The sequence below is a fragment of the Haemaphysalis longicornis genome, unplaced genomic scaffold (assembly GCF_048455015.1).
Source record: "Haemaphysalis longicornis isolate Haplotype H1 unplaced genomic scaffold, Haemaphysalis longicornis Haplotype H1 scaffold_9, whole genome shotgun sequence".
Lineage (NCBI taxonomy): Eukaryota > Metazoa > Arthropoda > Arachnida > Ixodida > Ixodidae > Haemaphysalis > Haemaphysalis longicornis.
This window is the reverse complement of record NW_027526460.1, coordinates 33,903,807-33,928,724: the sequence shown is the minus strand read 5'-3', so window position 1 is coordinate 33,928,724 and position 24,918 is coordinate 33,903,807. Positions and strand designations below refer to the sequence as shown.

Below are 24,918 nucleotides of genomic sequence, written 5' to 3'. Positions count from 1 at the left end.
TAGAACAGCAAGGCCCCGGCGCCGTTTGTCGCTTCCTTCACTCTGAGTTAGGCGCCCTGAGTGGGCGGACTGTTGACAACAATGTATCCTCCGCAGTGCTGCGCGTAGCTTTTGAAATGAACTATAGTTTCGTGATTAAATTTGTGCTGCTTATAGTTTCTTCGTGGGCATGTTGGCTCTAGACAGCAATCATTTTGCGCACACAGCGGCCTGGACAGCTGGTGACCGTTGCCCCGCCGGGTGGGGCCAGCGCGGCGCATGCTTGCTGACGTGTCGCTGCCGCCGGATGCTGAACGCCGCCGCAGAGCCGCCGCACTCTCCGCTTTACACAAGATTCTGCGCATGCCCAGGCATTGCCTAGCAGCGCGGTTCTTTTAACATAGAAGCTGTTTAGGGGCTCGCAATGTCCGTTGATGTCCGTCATGCCAGGCGAAGGTACTTCGCTGGGCCGACAGATGGCGCCACCACCTCGACGGCCGTCCAGTGCGCGATCTCCACCGCCCTATATATGCACAGGTAAACTACCAGACCTCCGTGGTTGAGCACCGAGTACGTCGTACATACCGCGGCGAGTGGCGTTACGAGCGACCCCCGCCCCTGCGTAAGGTGGCCGCCAGCTTGCCGAATTAAGTCAGTCCGGATGTTTCAGCAGATTTCGCAGGCGTGGAACCAGCCTATATTTTTTCTATGTGTTTCATAAAAGCGAAGCTCGCATTTAAGAACGCGCCGTAGTCACGTGGTTTTGGAAGCCATTTCGCTGCTACAGACGCCTCCTACACCAGTTTCTTTGCTTCGTGGACCATGTAATAACTTCACATCAAAAGAACCGTTCCAACCATCTCAAGTTTTTGAATTGAAGCAGTGAACAGAGCAATATAAACATATGTAGTAGACTATTTATTTATTTAATGTTGCACCGAGAACTGCTATCCAAAACAAAATATCCGAATTTGCGCCGACTTCCGTACGAACTGCGCGTGCGATATATATTTAACCACGAAGCACCAAGGCATAAAAACGAAGTCATGTGTCATAGCCTCTTCTCCCAGCAAACTTAGTTTTCGCGTCCCGTTGAAGACTACATAGAATACACCCACTCCGGAGAAGCAAGAGTCAGCTCAATCATCTCTAGCCGCACCAGCGAACGAAAAATTTACGAGTCCTTGCAACTGTTGCGCGAAAGAAACAAAATAACAGCGGACGCAAAGGAACAGGAGGCGGAATCGGAGCCGCTACAGAACTCAGCCTGCTGCGAGGCCCAATCTATTTTCAGTCACGTACGGCAAGGCTTCGAAAATGCGCTCCGGCAGCCGCCCCTTATTTAAAGCAAGAAAGTAAAGAAAAATAAAAGAAGGAGCCGGGAGAAAGTTTGAGCGCCTTTTAAAATCCGCCCCCTGCCACGATCCAACGGCGCGCAAGAAGCGAGCGTGATTTATACGCGCTCTCGTCCGTGGGGTCCGCTTTCCGGCTTGGCGGCCGCGGGCAACACCCGTTCCTCCCACGCTCCTATGCGGAGCAAGATGTTGGGAGCAGCTCTTTAAGAACCATTTCAAGGCAAAAGCTGTAAAGGTGTCAACAAGAGGGCGCAGCTGTCAACCCTTTTTTTTTTCTTTTTTGCGCCATTTCTCCCTCCTGCCGGAGCAGATGTGCTCCGTCCGTTCTTAGGTAAGGCATTCCATGTCGATGCTTTTCTACCCAATCTTGAGACTCGTGAGTGCCTGCCATTAAGGGGGAGGGGGGCGACGAGGGAAACTATTTTTGTAGGGCACCTAGCACTGCGTTTCAATGCGTACGCACTTTTAGAATACCCCTTCCCCGCTCGATACCAGTCCGTCCGTCTTTCCAACTGACCTCGCAAGTTCATTAAAACTGTCTCGCGCGCGAAGAGCAGCGCGGCGATTGCGAAAAGCAGTGGCATTTCACCCTAATGCGAGCAGTGAAGTCTTTTCTCACGCGAGCAGATAGATGGTTACGCGCCGACGGCATGTACTTGACAAGCAGACCAGAGAAGCTGCCATCCCTGGAGAGTTAGCTTCGAAAACCATACCCTCAAGCAGTTCTGACTGGAGTCACAACATGAATGCTGAAGTGGTGATGATGATGATGAGTATTGCGAGGAGGAGGAGGAGGAGGAAGAGGAGGAGGAGGGCACACACCCAAACAGGGGATCAGCCAAACATCAGGGGTACGAAAAAAGATCTTATTTATTTACAAGCTCCTGTAAATAGGAAATTTAGGGAGGTTTAAAATACTTTTTGAAAGTAAATATTTAAGATGAAAAAATAACTGGAAAAGCCTTAAACCAATTACGTAAGTTGACAGCGTAAGGAATCCAATCAGAGGGGGAATCTATTAAAGTTTTCTAGGAGGCTCAGAAGTTCTTCCTGCTCTTCCTCTTCTTCTTCCCCCTCCATTTTCTCTTCATCCGCTTCCACGTTTTCGTCTTCTTCTTCTTCTTCTTTCCCCCAATTACCTCCTTAACCATAGTCTGCATTATCATCGTCGCTGTCCCTTCCTCCTCTTCCTCCTCCTCCTCCTCCCAGTCTGTCATCGAAGTATTAAAAAGGCATGCGAACGGCTCGAATTTGTTTTCGACCAGAGGAAGGATGTCGTCGCGTGTGCTGTGCTGGGCCCTCCCCTCCACCTCATGTGGCTGCGGAACCTTCCGATTCATGCCGGCAAGCTGCGACAGCCAACAGCGCACCCGCGAGCCACGTTCGGCGTTTCTACGTGCACACACACACACAAAAAGGCGCCAGCGCTGCGACGGTCCATGCCAGGCGGCACGCCAGCCGTCATCAGCGGTGGCAAATGGCGCAGCTCTGTTTTTGTTAGTCGCGCGAGGGCCCCGAACAACGCGCCATTAGCGTCGCCGAGCTGCTGTTCCGCGTTCGCTTTTGGCCCCGAAAGCAGCACGGCCGCAAAACAGCAAAAGCGGCCGGCAAAGGAGGAGGAGCGTACGGGGCGCCAAGGGCGACGAAGAACGCGAGAGCGGGGAGGGATCGCGCACGTCGACGTTAATTTCGAGACACGTCCGCCTTCCGAACACACCACCACCACTTCTTCGCGTATGCGCTTACCGCCAGACGAAAACTGTCCCAACTCGAGGGCTTTGCTGAAAATACCATCTACCAGGAAAGAAGACCGGAGGCAGTAATGCTGATGGTGCTTTTCAAGCACAGCGCAGAGGTAAAAACAGCACACTGGTTTTGAATCTCGCAGCAGTATAGTTTCCTACATGCCTGGGAACATTTAGCGCTCAGGTCAGTTAGTTCACGAGTACGCAAAGACCCGCCGCGAGGCGAACAACACGACGTACAGGTTTATTATTCGTACTCGATAGGTACTTCATTTGTGAGTGCTTAATAAACACGTCTATGCGGACTGAACGAGTAAATCCATCTGTCCGCCTGTAATGTTGGATGTTTCACGCTTTTGCCGCCGCATACCAGAACGCTGTTAATAAAACGCGCTAGGGCTTTCGTAGTGTAATTCAGACTCTTTATATTGACCCTGAAAAAAAATTTTAAGGCGAAACTATCTATGCCTCACTTGCGCTGTAGACTGTAACAGCAAAGCGCACTGCAGGAAAGCCAACTTTACGCAATGGGTTTCAACAAAGGGCACAAGAAGAAGGAAAAGGAGAAGAAGAAGAAGAAGAAGAGGAAGAAGAAGAAGAAGAAACGCGAAGCATTTCAGGAAAAAAACGCTTCCCGTGGTTTGAATGGAGTCTGGGTCCCTCGCGCCATGAAGCCGACGTCTATCCGATTGCATTCCGACACGGTTGAAGCAGTTCGGATTTTGGTATTTCACTCAGGTTGAATGGGAGAAAGCTTCGCGTTTTGACCATTTATTTTTCTCTTAAAAAGGGAGAGAGAGAGAGAGAGAATAAACATTTAATAGAGCAAACGGTGGTGGTTGAGCCGTCACTAGGTGGGGTGGGTTCGCCTTAGTCCAGGTACTTTTGGACCTTGGCTGCAGCCCTGGCACGGGCGACCACAAAGATCTGGTCAGCGCGACGGAAGCTGGTCAGCAGGTCCTCCCACTGCTCTGGGGATGGTTTGAGATTGGGGGTAAGCGATGACAGATCCACACCATGTGGTAGGTAGTATTAAGAGAGGGGCAGAAGTGACAGCTGCGGGTGTATTGGGTAGAAATAGCATGGAGGATGGGTGCGTTGTAATAGGTGTTTGTTTGTAATCGACGCCAGATGATTGCTTCGCTTCCTCCTTGGTTAGTTCAGGGTGAGGTTGAGGCAAAGTAAGGCGAAGGTTGCGATAATGGTGCAGCATGTCGTGGTAGCGTGATGGAACAGCAGGAGGTGGAGGAGGGCTGGACCGTGGGTTCTGTTCCTGAGGGGAATGCCCGGTGTGGAAGGGCGCGGGCAGCGGCGTGAGCCGCCTCATTTCCCTCGAGGGACGAGTGGCGAGGGGTCCAAACGACAGGGGTCCAGACAGCTCGGTGAGGGGATTGATCGATGCGTAATGCCGGATGTGAGATGCGCCCACGTTGAATGTTACGGCAGGCTTGCTGGGAATCTGTTATTATTGTAAGGTGTTCGGAGCCAAAAGGGATTTTGATTTTTATTCCTATCAATGCAATTGTGTAGAGTGGTGAAGCCGACTTTGAAGGGCTCAGAGTCTCATAGGGATACATAGGGTCTTATGAAGGTACCTAATAAAAGGTCCCTGGGACATAATACTTTGGTAACAGACTTCTTATAGTGCCCCAAAATAAATGTTTTTCAAGCAATGCATCTGCGTTTGGCAGTGAAGCCGACTCAAGGGTGCTTGGTATACAGCAGAGCGGCTTTTTCTGCATTTTTTCCCTACTAACATGCGCCGAAATTCCGACTTTCCGCGAGTAAATTTAAATACGCACGAATACGACGGAGTCAGACTTTTCCATTCCAATAAAGCAACACCAAGCAACACCGGGAACAAGATACATTTAGCCGACATTCTCATTACCGAAATTTTCTCCACGAGAGTCGTTCTAACCGCGGTAAGGAGGGGAAAAAAGCCTACCAAGGACTGGACGACAGAAAACAAAAAGGAAACGAAACATGGTCAGCGTAATCCGAGCGGCAGCAATCCCGGAGGCTCGGCTTCTCTGCGGTGCGCAATTACGCGTCGGAGAAAGCGACACGCCGGGGCAGCAAGCAAGACGGAAGACGAAAAAGGGAGAGGCCGCGGCAACTACTAGGCCGGCCGGCCGCCGGCCGTCACGAAAGTGTAAACGTGGGGCATTAACGTCTCCAGCGAGGGTCGAGCAGTATGATCTAGAGCGAGAAAGGGGGACACCCGCAGAAAGGTGAGAAGCGGAGACACGGGGTCACGTTGTTCCATCACCCTCGCCCTCCCACCGTGTTTCCGCTGCCCTGTCGTCGCGAAACCGGGAGCTTGAGAGCAAGGGGAGTGTTTCAGACGAGAAGGCTGGATGGAAGATACAGGGCGGCTACGAATAATAGACAACGCAGGTGACGCTCGTTCGTTCCTTCCCACTCGCCCCTAACATCTCTCCAGCTCTGAGCCGTGCCGCGGCTAGCGCTGCTGCTGGCGACGTCTGCGAAGCCGCTCAATCTCAGGGCAATCCTTCAGAGCCGCCTTCCCCTCACGGCTTGCCCCCGTGGGCAACCGTCGCCCACGCTAATTGCTGCTGCCCGCCCGGGCCGGCGGCAGGCCCGGAGACTGCGCAGAGGTTGCTCGCCGGAGTCCTCTCTCTGCTGTAGGAGACGTCAGCCGTGACCGAAGGGGATCCGGCGACGGCGCCAGGGCGCCTTGTGACCTTTCGTGCTGCCCGGCGCCTCGGAGCGACAGAACAGCGCGAGAAAGCTGGACCACGGGTGATGAAGGGTTGTTTTTCTTTCGCGTACTACGAGCGAGCAACGGGCACGCTTAGTTCTCCGGGCTGTATTGTCCGGATGCGCGTATTTACCGCAATACATTGCTGTTGTTAGTTGTCCTAATGTTCATTTCGCGTGCTTGGGTTGTTTTGACGTTCACGTGTCAACCCGACGAAGAATTGGTTGAAGCGATAGACAGCAGATACTTGAAAACGGGCAAGCAAGATCTACAAGTCCAGCCCTACACGGTGAGAACGTGTCTGCGTGATAACGAGTGATCGTTCATGCGTGTGTACAAAATAAGTTATCAAGGCGAACTCGACGAGGGCGTTTATGTCCCCTTCATTCAGCGCTAAAGTACAAATGCCAACGCAGTAGAAAAGATGCCGAGTCCCAAACAAGCGCACAAACCACCAACAAATATTCAAAAGCAGGAATTTGTGCTAAATGCGACGTACACATGTTAAAAATAACAAGTGAGATCATTTTGTACACGCCTAGCGAGGCAAAATGATCCAAACTGTTTGCGCCTCCAGAAGGAAGCTGCGTTAAGTCACCCTATATTTTTTGTCATTAATTACTTTACGCACTATAGATGTTTCGTCACTATTGTGGCCTACACATTGGGCGCTGTACGTTCTTTTCCTATTCACCTTCGTCAATAAAAAGGTAGAAAGTTTGTATTCATCATACAAGCAGCAACGCGGAGGCTGGACGGGAGGAGAACATTAAAAAGACACAACAAGCGCTGACTCGTACCTTTTTTTTTTTTTTTTTTTTTCACGAAACACTTCGTGAGTATGTAAACCTAAGCGACCCCAACGACACACCTTTCATACGTGACATTTTCGGCACATTCAGCCGCACACTCGGTAACAAGTGTAGCATTTTTTTAAAATAACAAACACAAGAAAAGAACAGAAAGCTAATGACAACCACATCACAGATAGTGCTTCGGAACCCGCCGTGGTGGCACGGTGGCTAAGGCGTTGCGCTGCTGAGCACGAGGACGCGGGCTCGATTCCCGGCAGCGGCAGCCACTTTTCTGATGGAGGCAAAAAGTAAAAACACCCGTGTGTACCAGATTTCGGCGCACGGTAAAGATCCCCAGGTGGTCAAAATTAATCCGGAGCCCTCCACTACGGAGCGCCTCATCGCCTGCATTGCGTCGGCGCGTAAAACCCTACAATCAATCGGCAACGAAGGTACCGTGCATCCCGCTCCTTCAAAAAAGTCGACAACTATACGGGTTGTCCTTATGGTTCTTCAACCTTCAACATGTACGGAAGTCTCTTTAAACATATAAAGGACGTCTTGCATCCCCTTCCCCTTACCGCCTATGTATCCACCATGATAACGATTCGAACGAGAGATGTTTGTCGTTGTCGCGGAGCTTCACGCGGGATGGGTAAGGCCCAAGTCAGAACACGCTGTACAAAAGTTACGGAACCACTTACTCTTTGTCCAGGCTTTAGTCAACCCAAGAAGCACAAGGAGGTCGTCATCTCTGCAAAATAAAAAAAAGAAAGAAATTCAGCCTCAATTCCTGTTTGGAAGGAATGCGCTAGATCACAGGTTGTGATGATAGCAGTCTCAAAAGCAGTCTCAAAGCAGTCTCAAAAACTTGTGCACGGAGACGAATAGGCGGGACTCAGACGAAACTTCTACAGCAGAATAAGTGGCAACAGCTGTGTTTTCTGGCCCTAGCCAGCGCTACGCAGCTACGAACCCTAGTCACGTTTCTTAACTTTATTGAATCAGCTATACAGACCTTTCAAAGCGCATTTGCTCTTCGCTATGGCACCTCCTCCATTTGTACTTCATCAAAGGTTTCCCCAGATACCTGAGGACCAAGTGGCGTTCTTGACAGTTGTTTTCGCAGCATCACCACAACTTGTTGCGAGTTAAAAAACTGCATCCCTATAGTGAATCCATCCAGCATAGATCCAAACTGATGCCGTCCAGTGTTTACTTTTACTCAGAGCCTTCTGCTCAATACCCTGTTCAGAACCTTCAGCCATAGCCACAGCCAGAGTCCCAGAAGATGCACGCTAACCAGGTGAACATCTTACAGGCCTAGACTGACATAGATAAAGAAAAAAAAAATCCAAAGCGGTGGTTTCAACCTTAGCTCTGTCGGCATGGAGCCCAGAGAAGCTGCGGAACGCGGCTATAAAGTTGATTAGGAATCAGATAGAGGCACGCGTCGCACCAACGACCTTGCGCCCCCCTGGGTGGGATCAGCAACACTCGTGGAACCGAAAGCCTCCTGCCAGTGTCATCATAATACAACCAACGACGGGCTTTAAAATCACCTGAAACGACGCACGTTTCTATTAATAAGGTGACGTCAGTACAACCCATGTTGCTGAGATGCAAGAATGAGCAGGAAGAGGTGACGCACGGGCTTTCATTTCATCTGGAAGGCGTTTTCTGGTGTCTCTAACGTTTGCAGAACCGACGGCCGCTCTCGCAGGGCTACCACCAGCAGACCGCGCAGCTAATGCGGCCGTAATTAGCCCGAGGCTGAAGCCTCTACCCAGCTCGGGCTTTGTGCCACGCGCCGCAAAGCCAATCGCACCAAAAAGAAAAAAAAATTCTCCCGAAGCCTGATTACTAACGCATGCGACTAAGCCCCCGCGTAGTGTACACTGCAGCGCTGCTCGACCTCGTTGCAATATGCAAAGGGACAAGGCATACAACGAAAACCCCGTTCCCGGGTCCCACAGGACACCTATTCTAGACCATGTACAGGAACGACGCTTTACCAAAAGCGTTTCTTTTTTTAATACGTGGACGCTTGTTTACCGATGCTCTGGGAAAGCTTAAATGCAGTGCTGAACATCGAGGCGGACAAAAAGGAACCGGCAAGATGAAAGGAACACCCAGCTTCAAGGGACCATTGCGGAAAATGAGGGACGGAATGGCGAGTTCTAGAGGGCAAACAAAAGCAGCTGGTAAACAACTGGCCCCCCGAACCTCGAATCACGCGCACGCCCGCCCAATGTTTTGTAAATTTCACGGCAGCGTCGACCGTTTGGTTGATCAGCGCCGTATGACGGGGTGACATGGAAAACACCAAGAGAATTGCCGCATGCGCACTACGCACTGGCTGAGACGTCCGTCGTCTGCTAGGCTCTTCTGTGAGTTGAGTGCAACCCAGAATCCTTACCTCCGCTAAACACACTGCTCGCCGTCTTCGGTAACGAGAAAGCCCGTGCCGCCAAGTACTTCACAAATCGCCAAAAAACTCACATTTTGAGATTTAGTCACTTTCACTTGCCCTCTTTGCACTGTTAGCGGCTGTCCCGCAGGAAGTTTGATAAGCAAACAAAAGAATCCGGGCAGCGTTCTGCTCTTGGAACAGCCTAGCAGACGACGGCCGCCGCTGCCAGCGCTTAGTGCGCATGCGGCAACTCTAGCCGAGTTTGCGGTATCGCCCCGTTTTACGGCGCGGGTGCACAGAACGGTCGACGCTCCCGTGATATCGGTAAATATTCGGGCGGGTGTACTTTGCAAATATCGGCGTACGTTGTCTCTGGCAGCATATTTCCTGCATGTTCCTGTTAGAACAGTAGAAAACTTCCCAAGGCTCAGACTGCTTCTATACAAGGCTGCGTGAGTGGCGTCATGCGCAAGGCTGATGAGTGGAAGACGAAACGCATAGGCTCAGCGAGTAAGAGAATGGATCCATTTACGCTGCAGTAGAGTGGTCGGACCAGAGATTCTTTGAATACTGCTCAATACAACAGCGCCAAAGAGCGATAAGGCAACGGGGGCGGCGGCCCCGAAATCCAAACTTCCGTCTTACAAATCAGCAGTCGCATGCAAGCACTGTGTACGTGTAGTCACTCAAGAGAATCCACTTCGAGTCAATGCGTCGTTCTCACCGCAGCAAGCAAGGAATACCCCGGTACAAAGACACGGGCTTGTAAAGTAACGCATGGTCTACAACGACCCCTTACCGCCCGGCTAACTCCTCAAGTCTTCCCATTGGCTACCTCAAACCCTACTGGTGACTTATTTCCAACGCCGTGTTGTTGCTATTGTTGTTGGGAGCTTAAATGGAAACGAAGGTCTGTGGCCAGCGGGGGGAAGAGGGGAAGGGGCGGCTCAGGCCTTATGAAGTCGTTTTGAAGAGAGATCACTTACAAATGACGTACACCACGGCTAAAGAGCCCTAGATAGACCGCTTTTTGAGGCATAGATGATAATGTCTCAGACGGTGTCGACACAGTGCATTAACATTGCCACCTAGACGGCGTCTCCAAATGTTTGCACAGTTAACAAGCTAGAGAAAACGGGAAATAAAGAAACCAGCAGCATGCATTTGCAATGACGGTATTATACACCGCGAGATATTTCGGCACGCCACGTCTAAGCGAGGAACAATGCGCGTCTCGAGAAGAAAAAGGGGGACGTCTCGTCTCCTTCCTTTGCGCACGCACCTGCCAGGCTCTTAAGCGTGCATACAGTACCACACCGCACAATTGGCGTTGAGCAAAGGTGGCACGTGTCAAGCGTCGCTAAGAGTTGCTAGAATGTCTCCGCAAGGCTGCACGTCCGTCTGAATGCGACGCGGCCAGCAGCGCCGTCCCCACGCTCTTCACGCTTTTTTATTGGCCACGAAACGCTATTGTCGCGAAGGTCCCCCGTGTATATCTTCGTGTCAAGGCGTAGCGAATCCGCCGCCGACTGCCGTCATAATAAGCGGCTAAAGAGCGTCAATTCTGACGCGAGTGACGGAGCCTACGAGGCATCGAGCCTAATAGATTTGATATGCCTCAAGAGACAGTTGTTTTACGTTTTCTCTGCCTTGTCCTCGTGTACCCTGTGCTTCTTTCCCTGCGTACACACAGCACGTCGTGAATGCGTGTGCTACACCTTCAACATCTACATCGTTATCAATATCAACGCCAGCAGATTCATCTGGCACAGCGAGATAGGCATCTTAGCTCGGCTGACATCTCAGGACTCGTGACAAATCTCTCTCTCTCTCTCTCTCTCTCTCTCTCTCTCTCTCTCTCTCTCTCTCTCTCTCTCTCTCTCTCTCTCTCTCTCTCTCTCTCTCTCTCTCTCTCTCTCTCTCTCTCTTGTTTATGGGTCAGAATTCAAGGTGTTTACTGTACACTTAAGATGGACACTTCTCACATGCAAGTATAGTTCACGTTTTACACCTCAGGTCTATATAACAACATTGAACCCAGTGGCAAACAGCCGTGTCACCGGAAGCCTTCCCTAATTGCTTGTGACCTCGAATTTGCCCCGACCTTTTAGTTTTAAAATTAGTCACCTCAAATGTGCAGCACTGCGTCCAGGCGCATGACGGACGGAGTGCGTGCTGGGCCACATCATTCGCCAAATTCGCACATTTGGTCACGCTTATTTGTCCCTCTAGAGCGCCGTAGGGAAGCCGATCTACGGCTATTTCTTGGAGTGTTCCATGTAGCGCTCACTGCGGCGCCATTTAGACTGCGAACACAACTGAAATATATGCAAAAATCCTCCACCTATGTACGCTGACATTCGCGGGGTGCGTCAAAGGGCGCGAACTTTTAAATGTCAAAATGCTTGCGAACGAAACGATGACGTCATTTCGAATGACGCTTCGCGCTCGCTCAGCACATTATATGCAGCTATGTTTAACTGCAACCGTCAAGATGCGATGGATGCTTGTTCACGCTTAAGGCGGCCGTTGTATATGACAACGAAATTCTATAAACGACTCTTGTGCGCTTCGCCGCCGGAAGATGCACTCCACTTAGACGATACACTATAAATTAGAGTTTTCGCAGAAAGACAGAACGTGCGCAATATTTTTTGAAGGCAAAGGTTGACCACGCGGATTAGAAGAACAATCAATCTGAAACAAATTCGTCCAAATTTCTCGCGTAGCACCTTTTGCATGGCTTTTAACGCACGCGTGTATTTGCGACGTAACTCCTGCTTCACAGCGCGAATTTTAATAGCTTTAAAACAACCTTTATCCTCCTTTTTGACACTGATACGCACCGAGGAAAGCGGTAGGTAGACTTATGAAGCTATCTCGGGACTCAACAAGTTGCAACCGATCGATATAGAGTCAACTAAACCGTTTAGGAAGGAAGGACGAACCCTAAGGGGTTCAATGGTGACGATGTTCTCACGGCTCTCATCGAGAACGCGCTCACTCGCTGCCTGGGGGCAGAGTAACTACTGCACTGACAAGAGCAAGGTCACCGGTCCGATTTCAGTCCGCGAACGCTTTATACCTGATGAGGATAAACCACCGCAACGCTCCCGCTTTGGCAACTTCTGCAGAAGTCCAGGCTAGTCTGGTAGCCCTCCGCAAAGCCACGGTGCATGTCGCTTCGGCGCGTCGAACGCCAGATTTTAATCAAGCGCGCGAGCTTTACGACGCCGCGCATACGTGTGGAGTCCACGCACCGGGCGCTATTTATACGCACGCGAGCGCAGTAGCGAAGCGTACACGGGCGGTGACGTTGCCTGCACGAGGGTGAGAGGGCGCAGAAAAATCGCGGTCAGCTTTTGAAAGGAAAGGGGCCACGCGATAGCGGCTGGAGTCCCGCTAGATGCTCGCAATTCCCTCCAATTACGGGGCACCGGCGTCCGTCTAATTGTCTCGCTCCGGCCGCCGTAATGACGCCTCGCGCGAGGCGGCCTCCGCGAATACACGCGCTGCCTACACGCGCTGCCTGCACACATCGCCATCGCCACGTGCGGCAATGCCACCCACCGTAAGGATGGCTCTCCCCGATTATCTCTGGCTAGCACGACTGTAAAAAGTTGCGCCTTCCCAAAGTACGAGAGAGTTGTTTTTGCACGGTGTGGACATTGCGCGTGTGTGATAAATCGCATTCTTTAGTTGTTTTTTTTTTCTCCATTTCTATATTCCCGTTGCAGGAGAAGGGGAAAGAAAATAATTATCCTTAGCTGCCTACGCTGCTTTATCCGCGGCATCTGAAACTGAGAGTGAGGATAAGTTAAGGGAAAGAAACATCTTACGGAGACCGCCATATGAATGCAGGCTTTAGCTGCCCAAGCACTTCGTGTAGCAGTGAGGTCGGGACTTGCGGAAGATTTAGTGCAGGAAGAGGTTTTGTATAGGAAGCTTTTTAAGAGCCGGAACGACCAGAATACAGCGCAGTAATTCTTTGAACGCAGAAAAACACCGGAATCGAAACTAGAAATCATTATAGACAAGAAGCTTTAGAGAAAGACTTTTTCCATCAATAGCAATAAACAAAAACATCACTACTATCTAACGGCCTCGTTAATACAACCATACCTAGCAACCATACAACCATACAACCATACCTCGTTAATACAACCATACCAAACCGGTCTAGGTCATGTGTGTTTTACTTTGAACTTACACATGACCTACAAACTACGGTCGTATTAAATACACATTACATTAACAACATATTTGATATTTTGTTAACACAATCTCTTCCCATCTGTCGATATTTTTCGACGGTATTTGTTCGTGGTTCCAAAGAAAATTTCGTCGGGCTTGTTCGTAACCTATTTTTCGCCAAAGTAGGCACTCTTAATGGCCATATAGATGTTTTATGCCCGGCTATAGGTACCGTGCATGCGTATGGTCCGCGCGTAGATCACGTTGTTCAGACGAACCGTGCGAACCAGATAACAGCGGGAGCTAAAATGAAACCAAACAATAACCAGTTCGTTTCTCCTCTATTTCAGGCATATATACGTAAAGGAATGAAGACTAGCCGAACCTTATAATGAATAGCATTACATGATAAATGAAGTGGCATAGCTGTTGCAAATCTTCATATTTTGCCACAACAAAACAAATTTTTACAACCCAAGAAATTTCGCGGAGCCCAAAGATTGCAGCCCAACACAGAAGCGCGCGTTTTCAGAGGTGCGTGAGATATATTGCCACAGCATGATAATATCGATGCGCAACATCAGCCACGATACGGGCCGAACACATAAATAGGGTACACTTAGTTCTATTCGACCGTTGGGGCTACTATGGTGCACGCGTACAAATTGGGAGAAAACAAGAAATCCAGCGCTATCCAATGCAAGGAAGGACCCTCACGAAACCTGAATTACCCAGCTATTTAAACTGTGACATCATCTCTCTCTTTCTCTGCCGCCATTTCGCTAGCTCTTAAAACGTTTTTTTATTTATTTTACACAATTCATCTCCCTCTCTCTCCTCTATCTCACTCTCCTTCAGTGTCATACAAGATTTGATAGCACCATAAGCGACAACCTCCGGTAGTGTCTCGTCCAACGGGGACCCTACTCCACCCGTATACGAGACACGCACGAGCGCGAAAACTTGCCCACGTGGGCGTACACCGCAGGAAGCATAAGTTACGGCGGCGGACGGCAGCTCGTCGTTCGGCTGCTAGCGCAGCCCGAGCGAGGATCGCCGCCGACGGAAATGGGCCAAGAGCCGCGCAATAATAGCGGCGCAGGAAATGGCCGCCGTCGCCACCGTCGAACATGCTCCGGGAGACCGTGGAAGAGGAGGGGGAACCGGGCTTCGACGCCGACCACCAGACGACAAGGCCCGCTGCGCGCAGTCTACGGTGGATGTTTTGACCGCCATCTGCTTTGAGTGGTAAATGACAACGAGAGTTACGCGCGAAATGGCGGGCCAAAGAAGGGCTTGGCAAGGGAAAAGGGTTTTTAGAACGCCAACGAGCATTGTCGTCTGAGTGGCGTTGACCTGTCGCGCGATAAGGCGGCGATAGTGTGTGCACAGCCGCTAATCATGCACACCGTGTTCGTCGCATAGCAGCCTTTTCAGTTTATCATCCGCACTCGTCCCCGGAAGTACAGTGGACAAATAACCAATGGATAAGGAGAAAGCGGTCATCACTCGTCAATCGGAAGTCACTCTTTAGTATGAATGGCGAAAATGGGAAAAACGCCACAAAAATGTAAGCCGGCAATGGTGAAAATGGGACGCGTCTCGACAAACGCTTAGCTAGTGTAAAGCTGTGGGCGGGTTTATGAGTCTTCTTATCGTGCCGGTGTTGATTCGAGGTTCGAAGGAGCGGCTTCCTCAGAGCGGATTTCGGCGACACCGCAAATACAACAGGACCGTACATCATTTAAGAAGCATCACAGATATAGATGTCAACCCGCCGCGGTGGCTCAGTGGCTAAGGCGTTGCGCTGCTGAGCACAATGTCGCGGGTTCGATTCCCGGCCGCGGCGGCCGCTTTCCTGATGGAGGCGAAAAGCAAAAACGCCCGTGTGTACGAGATTTCGGCGCACGTTAAAGATCCCCAGGTGGTCAAAATTAATCCGGAGCCCTCCACTACGGCGCGCCTCATCGCCTGCGTTGCATCGGCGCGTTAAACCCCACAATCAATCAATCAACAGATATGTCAAGCTGCACTGGAAGGTTTGATGGCTGATATTAAGGAAAGCCATGCGGTCCAATCGAGTGGGAAAAGGAAGGATTCCCGGAGGGAAAAATAAAACGCGCTACACTGTAACAACCCATACTTAACGTGGCCTAATCATAGGCTTCACAAACGTGGCGTCGAAGTCGTTGTACGCGTAGCAGGGTAACGGACACGGTCCTGACGTATACAAGGGACGCTCTGAAAGAAACGAAAACGCCATACGTCAATTACCAGATTGGCCTTTAATAACGCGCGTTTTAACCTACTCGTTGGCACATTGACAAGTCATTGCAGGGTGACGCATCGAGAGCCCTGATAGCGGACAAGAACGCAGTGAGAAAGCATGTGCTGCGTACAACAAAAGATTTCTCGCTCAGTAACTTCCCGAGCCGCACGAATGGCTCGCTTTCGCACACAGACGCACAGGCTCGCACGCTTGGAAAAGTGTTGCGACATTGTCGATCACTGCGGCGAAAAAAACAAAGTAACAAGTACAAGAAAATACGGACAAAGGAGAGGATCCCACACTTCTATTGTTCGCAGTCTTCAGTTGGTGGAACTCGCCGCGTCAGCCCCCGTTAATGCTGTGGACGGAGAAGAAAGCGACTAAGTGTCCGTTTGAAACTCAGAAGAAAAGGCCCGACGAACGTCGATAGTGGCGGAGTGGGACCCCTTGGAAAACAAAAGAGTAAGGTTTGCAAGAAAGAAAGAAAGAAAGAACGGAAGTTGGGAAAACGGAAAGAAAGTCGGGAAAAAAGAAAGGAAGAAAGAAAGACAGAAAGATAGAAAGGAAGAAAGAAAGAAAGTCGGGAAAAAGGAAAGAACGAAAATAGCACTTAGCACTGTACCTCCTCTCCCATTAAGTGCCGAGAATAGAATGCTGAATAAAAGTGCCCGTACTAGCAGCGTCACAGTTTTTCCTCTATAACTGAACCACTTCTTTTTCTTTTCATCATCATCATCATCATCATAGACCGTTTCATCGGGAGTGTTGAAGGGTCGAGAGAGAGAGAAATAACTTTTATTTGTCCAGTTTGTGGAGGAGAGCTAGACCTCCACCCTAGGCGTCGGCCAGGAGCCCTTGGGTCCTAGCAGCGTCTTCGGCTAACTGGACGGCCCAGACTTGATACGCCGGGTCTGAGCTGAGCAGTACGGTCTCCCACTGCTCATTACTGCTAATTTTGCGGCTCTGAGGAGTCGCCTGAGGACATGCCCATAATATATGTGCAAGATCGGCCCGTTCCTTGCATCTCCGACATGCACCTGCGATCATTGATCACCTTCTTTTAAAACACTGTAATCTTATTATGTCTTTGCTTTTACGCATTTTATTTATTCATTTTTTTTTTGTCTCCTGTCACGTAGTTAAATTAATGCGACAGAGTACAGGCATTAAAGTAAAAGAGAGACAGGCAACGAAAGTGGGAGGGGACGGAGGTAGGTAGAAAGGGAGAGAGACGAAGCGTACACCCAGAGCTATCCCGTGTAGCTACAAAAGAAAAATCTGCAGAAATTGAGAGAATTATCCACCAATGCGTTGCATTCTTACGCCTCTTGTCTCACTGTAAGTTTTTTACAACCAGACTTGGCTGTGAGTAGCCAAATACTTCGGGCTATCTCATTATTGTTAAGCTTTCTTTTGTTTCCTCTCACCAATGATGTAAATTTACACAATTATAGCGATTAAGTGCATTGACTTGGCCAAGTGTGTATTTTTCCGCAGATGCAAGGCGTAGTGCAGGGTTGGTCCGTCTTCACTATTTTTTCGCTCGTATTTCCACAATCTTTACCGGGCTTTTCTAGCTTAGCCTTCGTTTTCTGGGGGCCGTGTCTAAGATGCATATTTATGATTTTTTCGGCTCATTTTTGAAAATTATTGTTCAATTCTTCTGTATTTTGTGGTTTTTCAAAATTCCGTTGGACCGATTATCTCCGTTTATGCAATTATAACGATTAAATGTGTTACTTCCGCCATTCATGCATTTTTTTTTTTGTAATTGCAGGGCGTTACACGGTACCGTCCTTTCTGCGCCGCTAGTCCGCAAAGAATGCTACGCATGAAAAAAAACACCACTTCGAAACCCAGGAAAGCCTCGTACACAAAGCGCAATTGAAGCACAAATGCCCCCGCAAGCGTAGCTGAAAAGGCCGCCTTCTCTTCCGTGTCCACGGGCAGCAGCGGATCGAAGCAACCTTCCGCGGGACCCGCAATCACAGCCGCATAGAAAATTGATACCGCGCGTGCCTGTCCGGCTTGTCTCGTGAAAAGAGTCTTCCGTGCCGCGGCGTTTGTCGAAGGCGGCTGTGACAGCACCTTTTCCTCTCTCTCTCTCTCTCTCCCCCAACACGCTTGCCCTTCCGACCCCTTCCTTTGTCGCTTTATTCCAGCGCTTCCGACAGCGACGCACAGCTGGCGTGCCCCAGGCGCCGCCACTGCCGCCGCTGCTGGCCTGTCAATTTCGCTGATGGAAATATCTGTTTTCCAAGCAAACAGGCAACTCTGCCTGCCTCCCTGCCACTGCGAGTAACGCCGAGGGCCGAGAGGGTTCTGCAGCCGCTTCTTCAACGCTTACACAAACTCAATGTACACGCGCGGAAACAAATTGAAACCCCGCAGACGCTAGACGCGCACTTATGCTAATTCACCGCAGCGTCAGCAGACTTCGTGCAAAATATATTTGCCTTTGCTCGGAGTGTGTAAGCGTCCCGGAAGGAGGTGTAGCGGTATGCTCTACAACCACGTTCACCACTGCACGGAGTGCACGCTTCCGGCCATCGTATATCCGGCAGGTGTCTCACCCCCTTTTGAATTGTTTTACTCAGCCTTGCCTATTCGCGTGAAACTAGAAATCAACGTGATGAATTAAGTATACCCGCTGGTCATTCCGTTGACGGCAAAGTACGACGGCAGAAGAAACGTAAAATGCATGTCTTCACGTGCTTCAGTATTCACTTCCTTTATGGCAACCACTTGGGGACTCCAAGCTCGACTACCCCACCTGTCAGCGCCCGTGTCCAGCATGAGTTGCATGCCGATAAGAAACATTGGTCGGCCTTTCACCAAAACTTCACGATCCGCGTAGCCATTGACCAGGCAAAAAGCCTCCCTCTATAGAAGCTCCTCGTTAGGCGTTGTTCGGGACCAACCCTTAAATTGCTTTGTGGACACTGGCAAGCGTTACATATATGCGCAACAAACCAGATTGATATCTGAGTGGGGTGCCTCCGAGAAAATCCAGAATTTCCAAAAGCGACATTTTACCCGTTTCCGCTTCCCGTAGGGGTGTAATAATAATAAAAAGAACATCCCGGGCCATCTCCACTAACGTGAAACCTGGGCAGGTGCGAAGCATGCAGTGTACGGGTCTATTCTTGGCGCCTTAGCGTTTTTGCCAACGGAGATGAAACCTTTGGGGGGTAGAGGCAGACAGCTTTGTTGTGAAGGTCTCTTGTCTTTGAAGCACGAAGCTCTCTAGCGCAATGCGTAAACTAGTGTCCCGGTACGCATTACGAAGTGCAGCATGAGGTGTAAACGAGTGTCCCGGTGTTTTTTTAGAACGCGTTACGTTCTAGGGCGAGGCGCAAGCGAGTTTCCCGGTGTTTTAGTGGCGTGACTACGTGAGACGAACGACGATTATGACGACGACGACGACAGGAGACGCCAACAGCCCCAGCCCGTAAGGGGCCTCTCCCCTAAAAAACAATGGATCTTTATTGAGCCCCTACGTTATGGTGGGTATCTGCTCCCGAAATTTCGAGTCTCTAGATCCAGCCCTCAGGTTGGGAGGTAACATCCCCTCTTAGTCATTTAATCTACGTTAAAGGCGTTGGTATTTCATCCCGCAACAACAAATACATTGGCTACGATAAACCCGTGACGAATTAGAAGCTATTGTGAGCGTGCCTTTTACCGTGCCCTTTTTCAAATCCTCAGTTCTCTAGAACGATTGCATTCTCAAGAACAAGCCTCAAGAACAACTGCACGGCCTTTTAAACACACACACACACACACACCTTTCCTTGAGCGTGCTTCCGCATAATGTTCAAACTGCCCGCCGCTCTGCAACAGCTATCGCCCGTGGTGCTTTTCGCTGCACGCCCAGAACGCGAAACCCGTAGCGCACCTTTCGTCCCTGCAGAAAGGCATTGTAACAAAAGGCGCCTAAGGATAGAGAAGGCACAGCGAGAAGCTTCGAAGAAACCGAGGATCCCTGCAGAACGTAACACTTCGTGTAACAGAAAACGCAAGTGAGGACGTGCCGGGGGACCCGTCGGCAAGAAAATCTGCCGTATAGATCTGCATTCGAGACGCACACCACCGGACAGGAGATCCCCAGCACTATACCGGCTGCACGTAAAGGGAGCCAAGCACGAGGTCGATGTGCGTCTCCGTCCACACTCATGAGGAGAGGTGGTTATGTGAGACAGTTTCTGTGAGGCTTTCGCGGCTCGTATAGGCCGCTGAGGCTTTGGCACAAACGAGCAGTATGACTAAGTCCGGTGTACGCTTTAGATACAGGAACACGTTATACTTGGAGCATAGCACGTAACATCATGGAAATTGTTGTCGTGAAACAGGTGTTGTGCTGGCGTCTATTGTTGGGGTAACTGGCACGGACTGGAGGATTTTTTCCTATCGATAGGAATGACCGATAACGAACACTGAATGCTACAACCACGGGGGCGACAAGCTTATGAAGCCTCGCGTCATAATCAACGATGCGCGTCTCAGGGCCGCCGGCAACCGGCACATTTTTCCCGATTGGTCATTTCGGCCCACGTAATATTAAAGCAATGCCTTCCATGTATCGCTGATGGCGTTTGTCCCGTCAAAAACGCACTGCAGGAGAGCCAACTTTCTCTGACGATGATGATGATGATGATGATGATGATGACGGTCGTTGGTGTGGGTGAAGTGAAAGAAAAGAAAAATTCCCCGCATTTCCCCGAGGGGAAGAATGTGAAAGTGCGAATGCACGAGTTGAATTTGCGCGGTTCGGTAATGTTCGCGAAAGAGAGATCACACACACACACACACAACTACAAAGAAAGAAAGATGCATTTATTCACAGACACCTATTTGTGTTGTCGTTGTACTTGATTGCTAGAGCGGATCTCAGCTTTGAAATTTCGTGTCAGTACTCCTTTAAGCGGGTGCATTAGCCCTTCTCACGCCCGATTCCTGGCCAATCCCCCACGTGGGTATGTGCCATGTCAGCGGCCAGGCAGCGCGCGCCCATCTCCCCCCGTTGCCAAGGAAGACGAGGAGATTCCTGGCCAATCCCCCACGTGGGTATGTGATGCGGACATCGCCGGTGGACGCAGGTTCAGGGTCGCTTAAGAAGTGCATTGCACTTAAAAACTATTCCCGCCGTCGGAATCGCACCTGGGTCCCTCGCGTTATGAAGCCGAAGTCTATCTGATTTTGCCATTCCGACACGGTCGAAGCAGTTTGGATTTGTAGAGGAACGCATACGTGCAAAATTAGACCGAAAATTACGCACCCGTCCGTCTAACGACGACGATGGTTAAACGCGAAGCTTTTTTTGTGCGAGATCAAATGGCGAAGGGCCGAAGTCAAAGCCTTCGATCAAAAGTCCAAACTGCGTCATAGTCAAAGCTCAAAGAGCCAAAGTCCAAACCGCCTGCGAGTCAAAATTCAAACTCAGACGACAACCGAGGAATCGCTCACGAGAAAGCGTCGCGTTCAACCGTCCGGTCGTCGTTAGACGGAGGGGCGCATGCTTTTTTCTTTTTATGCAGTCGTCACACAAGGCGATCAAGGGAGTGCGTTTTTTCGGCTCCACCGGAAAACGTAAATCGTTGGTCAGTTTTTCGCAAGCAGCACAGCTATCTCTCTCGCGCTAAAATGCTTCACAGAACTTGGTTTTTACTCTACATTAACCCCGATCACGTCCTCCTTCATTACGTCGCTTTCCCTCCACAATGAGGCATATCGCAGTGAAGCCTTCTTTACGGTAACTTTCAGAACAGGCAGTGAACAGTTCGACACCGTTTACATGCGCGCCAATCCACCGTGCGAATGTTACTGGAAACCGAAGCTGTGCAAGACACCTACAACGATTACCCATGGGACGTCACTTAAATTCACACACGTGGCTCTACAAACAGTGAAACCAGAGGCAATTAAAAGCACTTGACCATACCCTTTATTACTCCGAAGAGATATTATTTCCTAATGTTAAATCAATGCATGATTCATGAACAGCGGTTGGTTGAGCTGTATTGGTGAAGCACATGAGTGGAAACTCTTTTTGTATAAAATTTAAAAAGCTCAAACTCGGTGTTAGACGGTCTCACTTCTGCGTCGCTGCCGCCGCCGCCGGAGCCGACGAGATCGGCGGCAGAGCGGAGAAGAGAGATGCCATGCGTTGTTGTGAGCTTCCTTTAATTTGTATAACTCCTAGCGCATGCGCAAGGCGCGCACACGGCCGCATACATCTGCCATGGGCGCTCCGGAGCGCACAGCGGCGTGAGAGGTCGCGTGATGCTATCACGTGGCATTCAGCTAGAACTCAGGGGGTAAACCCGCAGATGTGCTCGGTGAGTGCACCGCCTGTCTCCCCCGTCTCTGCGGGGGCTCATAGCTCAATCGGTAAGACAACGGGCTCTCGCTCCGTTTCTTTATTCGTTCCAAGTTCGATTCCTGGCGGTGCCAGCAACTTCTTTTATTTGTACGCGCGAGTTTTCTGTTGACAGCAACGGTCACGACAGAACCCTTGGGGGGTAGAGGTAAAAAGCTTCGCTTTAAAAAGTGAAGTCTCATCCTATCCTGCAAACCGTCCGCTATCGTCGACGACGAGAGTTTGCGCGGTGGACGACACCGATCTTGCTTATCACGCGTGTTGTTTCAACACTTTCCAACCGCCGGTGGGAAGCAGACTAGTGGCGGTCCGAGTGTTGTACAATCAGCGCCCTTTCAAAAGCAGGATACGCACCGACAAAGCGACGGCTCTATACAGGATAAGAAGGAGACAAAAGGGGCAAGACGCAACAGCTGCGCATCACCATACAAGCGGCCCACGCGGGTCCCGCGCTCCAAAAGACACGACGTTCGCGCTGAAGCGGACATGAGTCACGATCACGTCTCTTCAGCTTCCTTCCTTCCTCCCTCGAGACGCTGTATACGGAATCAAGGAAACAAAGCGAGCGATGTCTTAGCTGCTCCTGCGACTGTGTGCATACACACGGCTGTCAGCTGAGCACGAACGCGCGCAGACATGGCTGCACGCTCCAATGCGCGTCGCACTTTCCTTTCAGCATAACCCACGCTCGCCTCCGCCCTCCTGGGCCAGTTATAAGCCTTATACGCCTCCGCCTTTTCGTTTGTTTTACTTGAACTGCGCCGGTAAAAAACACCGCGTTTAACTTTCGTGCAGAGGGCGCGCAGTCGTCGCTGACGTAAAGCGGCGAGCCGCTGCTGCCCTGCGCGACAGGAGATATGAAGGCAGGCGGGGAACAACACCGCGGAGGGCTGTGGGGCGTGCAGACGAACGGCCCACGCGCGTATACAACACAAGACACCGTGCAACCGCCCCCCTCCGGGTACGCTGCGCTTGTAGTCGGTCTGAAACGTGGTCACGGGAAGGTACACAGTCAAATCCCGTTATTGCGAACCTCAGATTAACGATTTTTTTTTTCAGATTAACAAACAATTTGAAATCCCCTACCAAATCCCCATTAATTTTTATGTAAAAATATTTCACTACTACGAATTTCAGAACACCGATTATTTCAGAATAACGTATCGAATTTTATCAACCTCATATAAAACACACTTCAAAATAACGAATTCCGAGTGTACGAAATAACTCGTGTTGGTGTGAACAACGGCTAATGGTGGGCATGTACAACTATCATGATCAGCATACTAAATGGGCGTTAGCTCTATCGCCATCGCCTGTGCTTGGGGGCTCTCGCCGCCATGCTAGCCTCTGTCGCCGCCTTTGTTCCGTCGTCTAGCTACGCAGCTACGTCGGCACGCTAGTCATACGGCTGTTTTTGTTTCTACGTACGCGATGTGCTCCGGAAGCAGCGTGCACGAAAAAGGAACGGAGGCAGTTTCCTTTGCAAGAAAAAATGGATATTCTTCGTCAAGTGGACGCTGGGAAGAAACAAATCGACATCTCGAAGGAGTGGGGGATGGCACCATCGATGGTTGCAGCAATTTTGAAGGCCTGGCAAAAGACCACCGAGCTGCACCGAGGGTACCAACTTGCTCCTAGCGCACTGCGTAGCAAAAATGCGCACTTTTAGATGCGACCGCATCTCATTCACCCGCCTTGTCCCTGCATCCGGCGTCGTCGGCGTTCGCCCCTCCTCCATTCTCCTCGCCGCGCCAGCTGCGCTCTCCGCCGCTCACCCCCTCTCCTCTCCGATAGCGAACACTCTCTCGCGAGGGGAATGGATTGGATTCGATTGGATTGGCTTGGCTTGGCTTGGCTTGGCTTGGCTTGGATTGGATTTGGATTGGATTGGATTGGATTAAAGTGGATTGTGTTGGATTGTGTTGCGTCACAGCCGCGGCAGACGCACTGGCGCCGGCGCGTCCCCTCACCGTTATGCGCGCTATAAAACGCGGTGCCTGCGCCGCTCCGCTCCATCGTTCCAGCGCCGTTCCTCCGCTGTCCAACGCTGCAACGTGAACCCCCTATGCGTCGCATCTACACAGGGGTTCCCGCGAGGGGAGGTGGTAGTTTTTTTTTAGCAGGTGCACTAATGCCACCGCGGCAGTGCACAAGAACGTGGACAGCTTCGAATCGTTCGTCTTGCAGCAGTTGAGTGGCACGCGTCAGGCAAAGATCACCGATTTCTTCAAATAAACGTGCATCCAGACCCGCGTTAGAGGCTAACGCGATTGTGCACGTGTTCCCAGTAAAGGTAGGTGAACGCTTTTGTTACGTTCACAATTTTTACCGCGCATTTTTTTTTATTTTTTCACTATAACGATCATTCAAAATAACGAACTATTTTTAGTGGTCCCTTGAAATTCGTTGTATCGACATTTGACTGTACACGGGAACATCGCGGCGGTTATCTATCTATGATGACTAGATAAACTCGGTATGTTTTGTCATCCTTAGTCATTTCAAGGCTGACTAGGGTGGCCACCTGCGCCGCCACCAGGGCATCATCATCATCTTAATCGTCATCATGACTATAGCTGTTTCGAAAAAAGTCCGCTGTAAACGCCGAAGTGAACTGTAAAAGCAAAAAAAAAAAAATCCTAGCGTGAAAGTTCACCTCTCGCACAAAAGTTTTCCTGGCTGCAAACGGCGACCGAGAGCAAGGCAGAGGATAAGAAACGTGGTCTTGCAAGGGGCACCAATAAGGCGGCGATGCGGGGCTTGCCCACGTAAATAAAAGAAATGGGGGCCATATTGACAGTGTTATTTTTTTTTTTTTTGTAAACACCATAGTGAATCGTCACAAGGTCTGTCTCAAAGCTCCTGTCATACGAGGCTTCATACCAAATGGTGTCATTATAGCAGCTTCCTTCTGACATTTCAGATCAAACCGGCATATGCTTTAATAAACAAAGCGGCGTAACGCCTAACTTAAATCCGGCACTTCTTTTCAGAACCACGTGTCAACGTGCAATCTGGCGGCTAATGCATCATATGCGAAAGTTGGCGCATTCTTTTGAATG

The 24,918-nt window shown here is 50.3% G+C and overlaps 1 protein-coding gene across 3 annotated transcripts in view; it reads right to left on the bottom strand.

The window, feature by feature from the left end:
- Positions 1-24,918, bottom strand: part of LOC144152740 (uncharacterized) — a 203,813-nt gene that overhangs the window by 135,273 nt on the left and 43,622 nt on the right. For 2 of the 3 annotated variants that reach the window (XM_077684156.1, XM_077684160.1), the window contains exon 2: positions 7,303-7,352. The exons of the other annotated variant lie outside the window; for it this stretch is intronic. The gene's annotated coding sequence lies outside the window, so the exon portion shown is untranslated. The remainder of the gene's footprint in view (positions 1-7,302; positions 7,353-24,918) is intronic. 3 annotated transcript variants of the gene reach the window in all.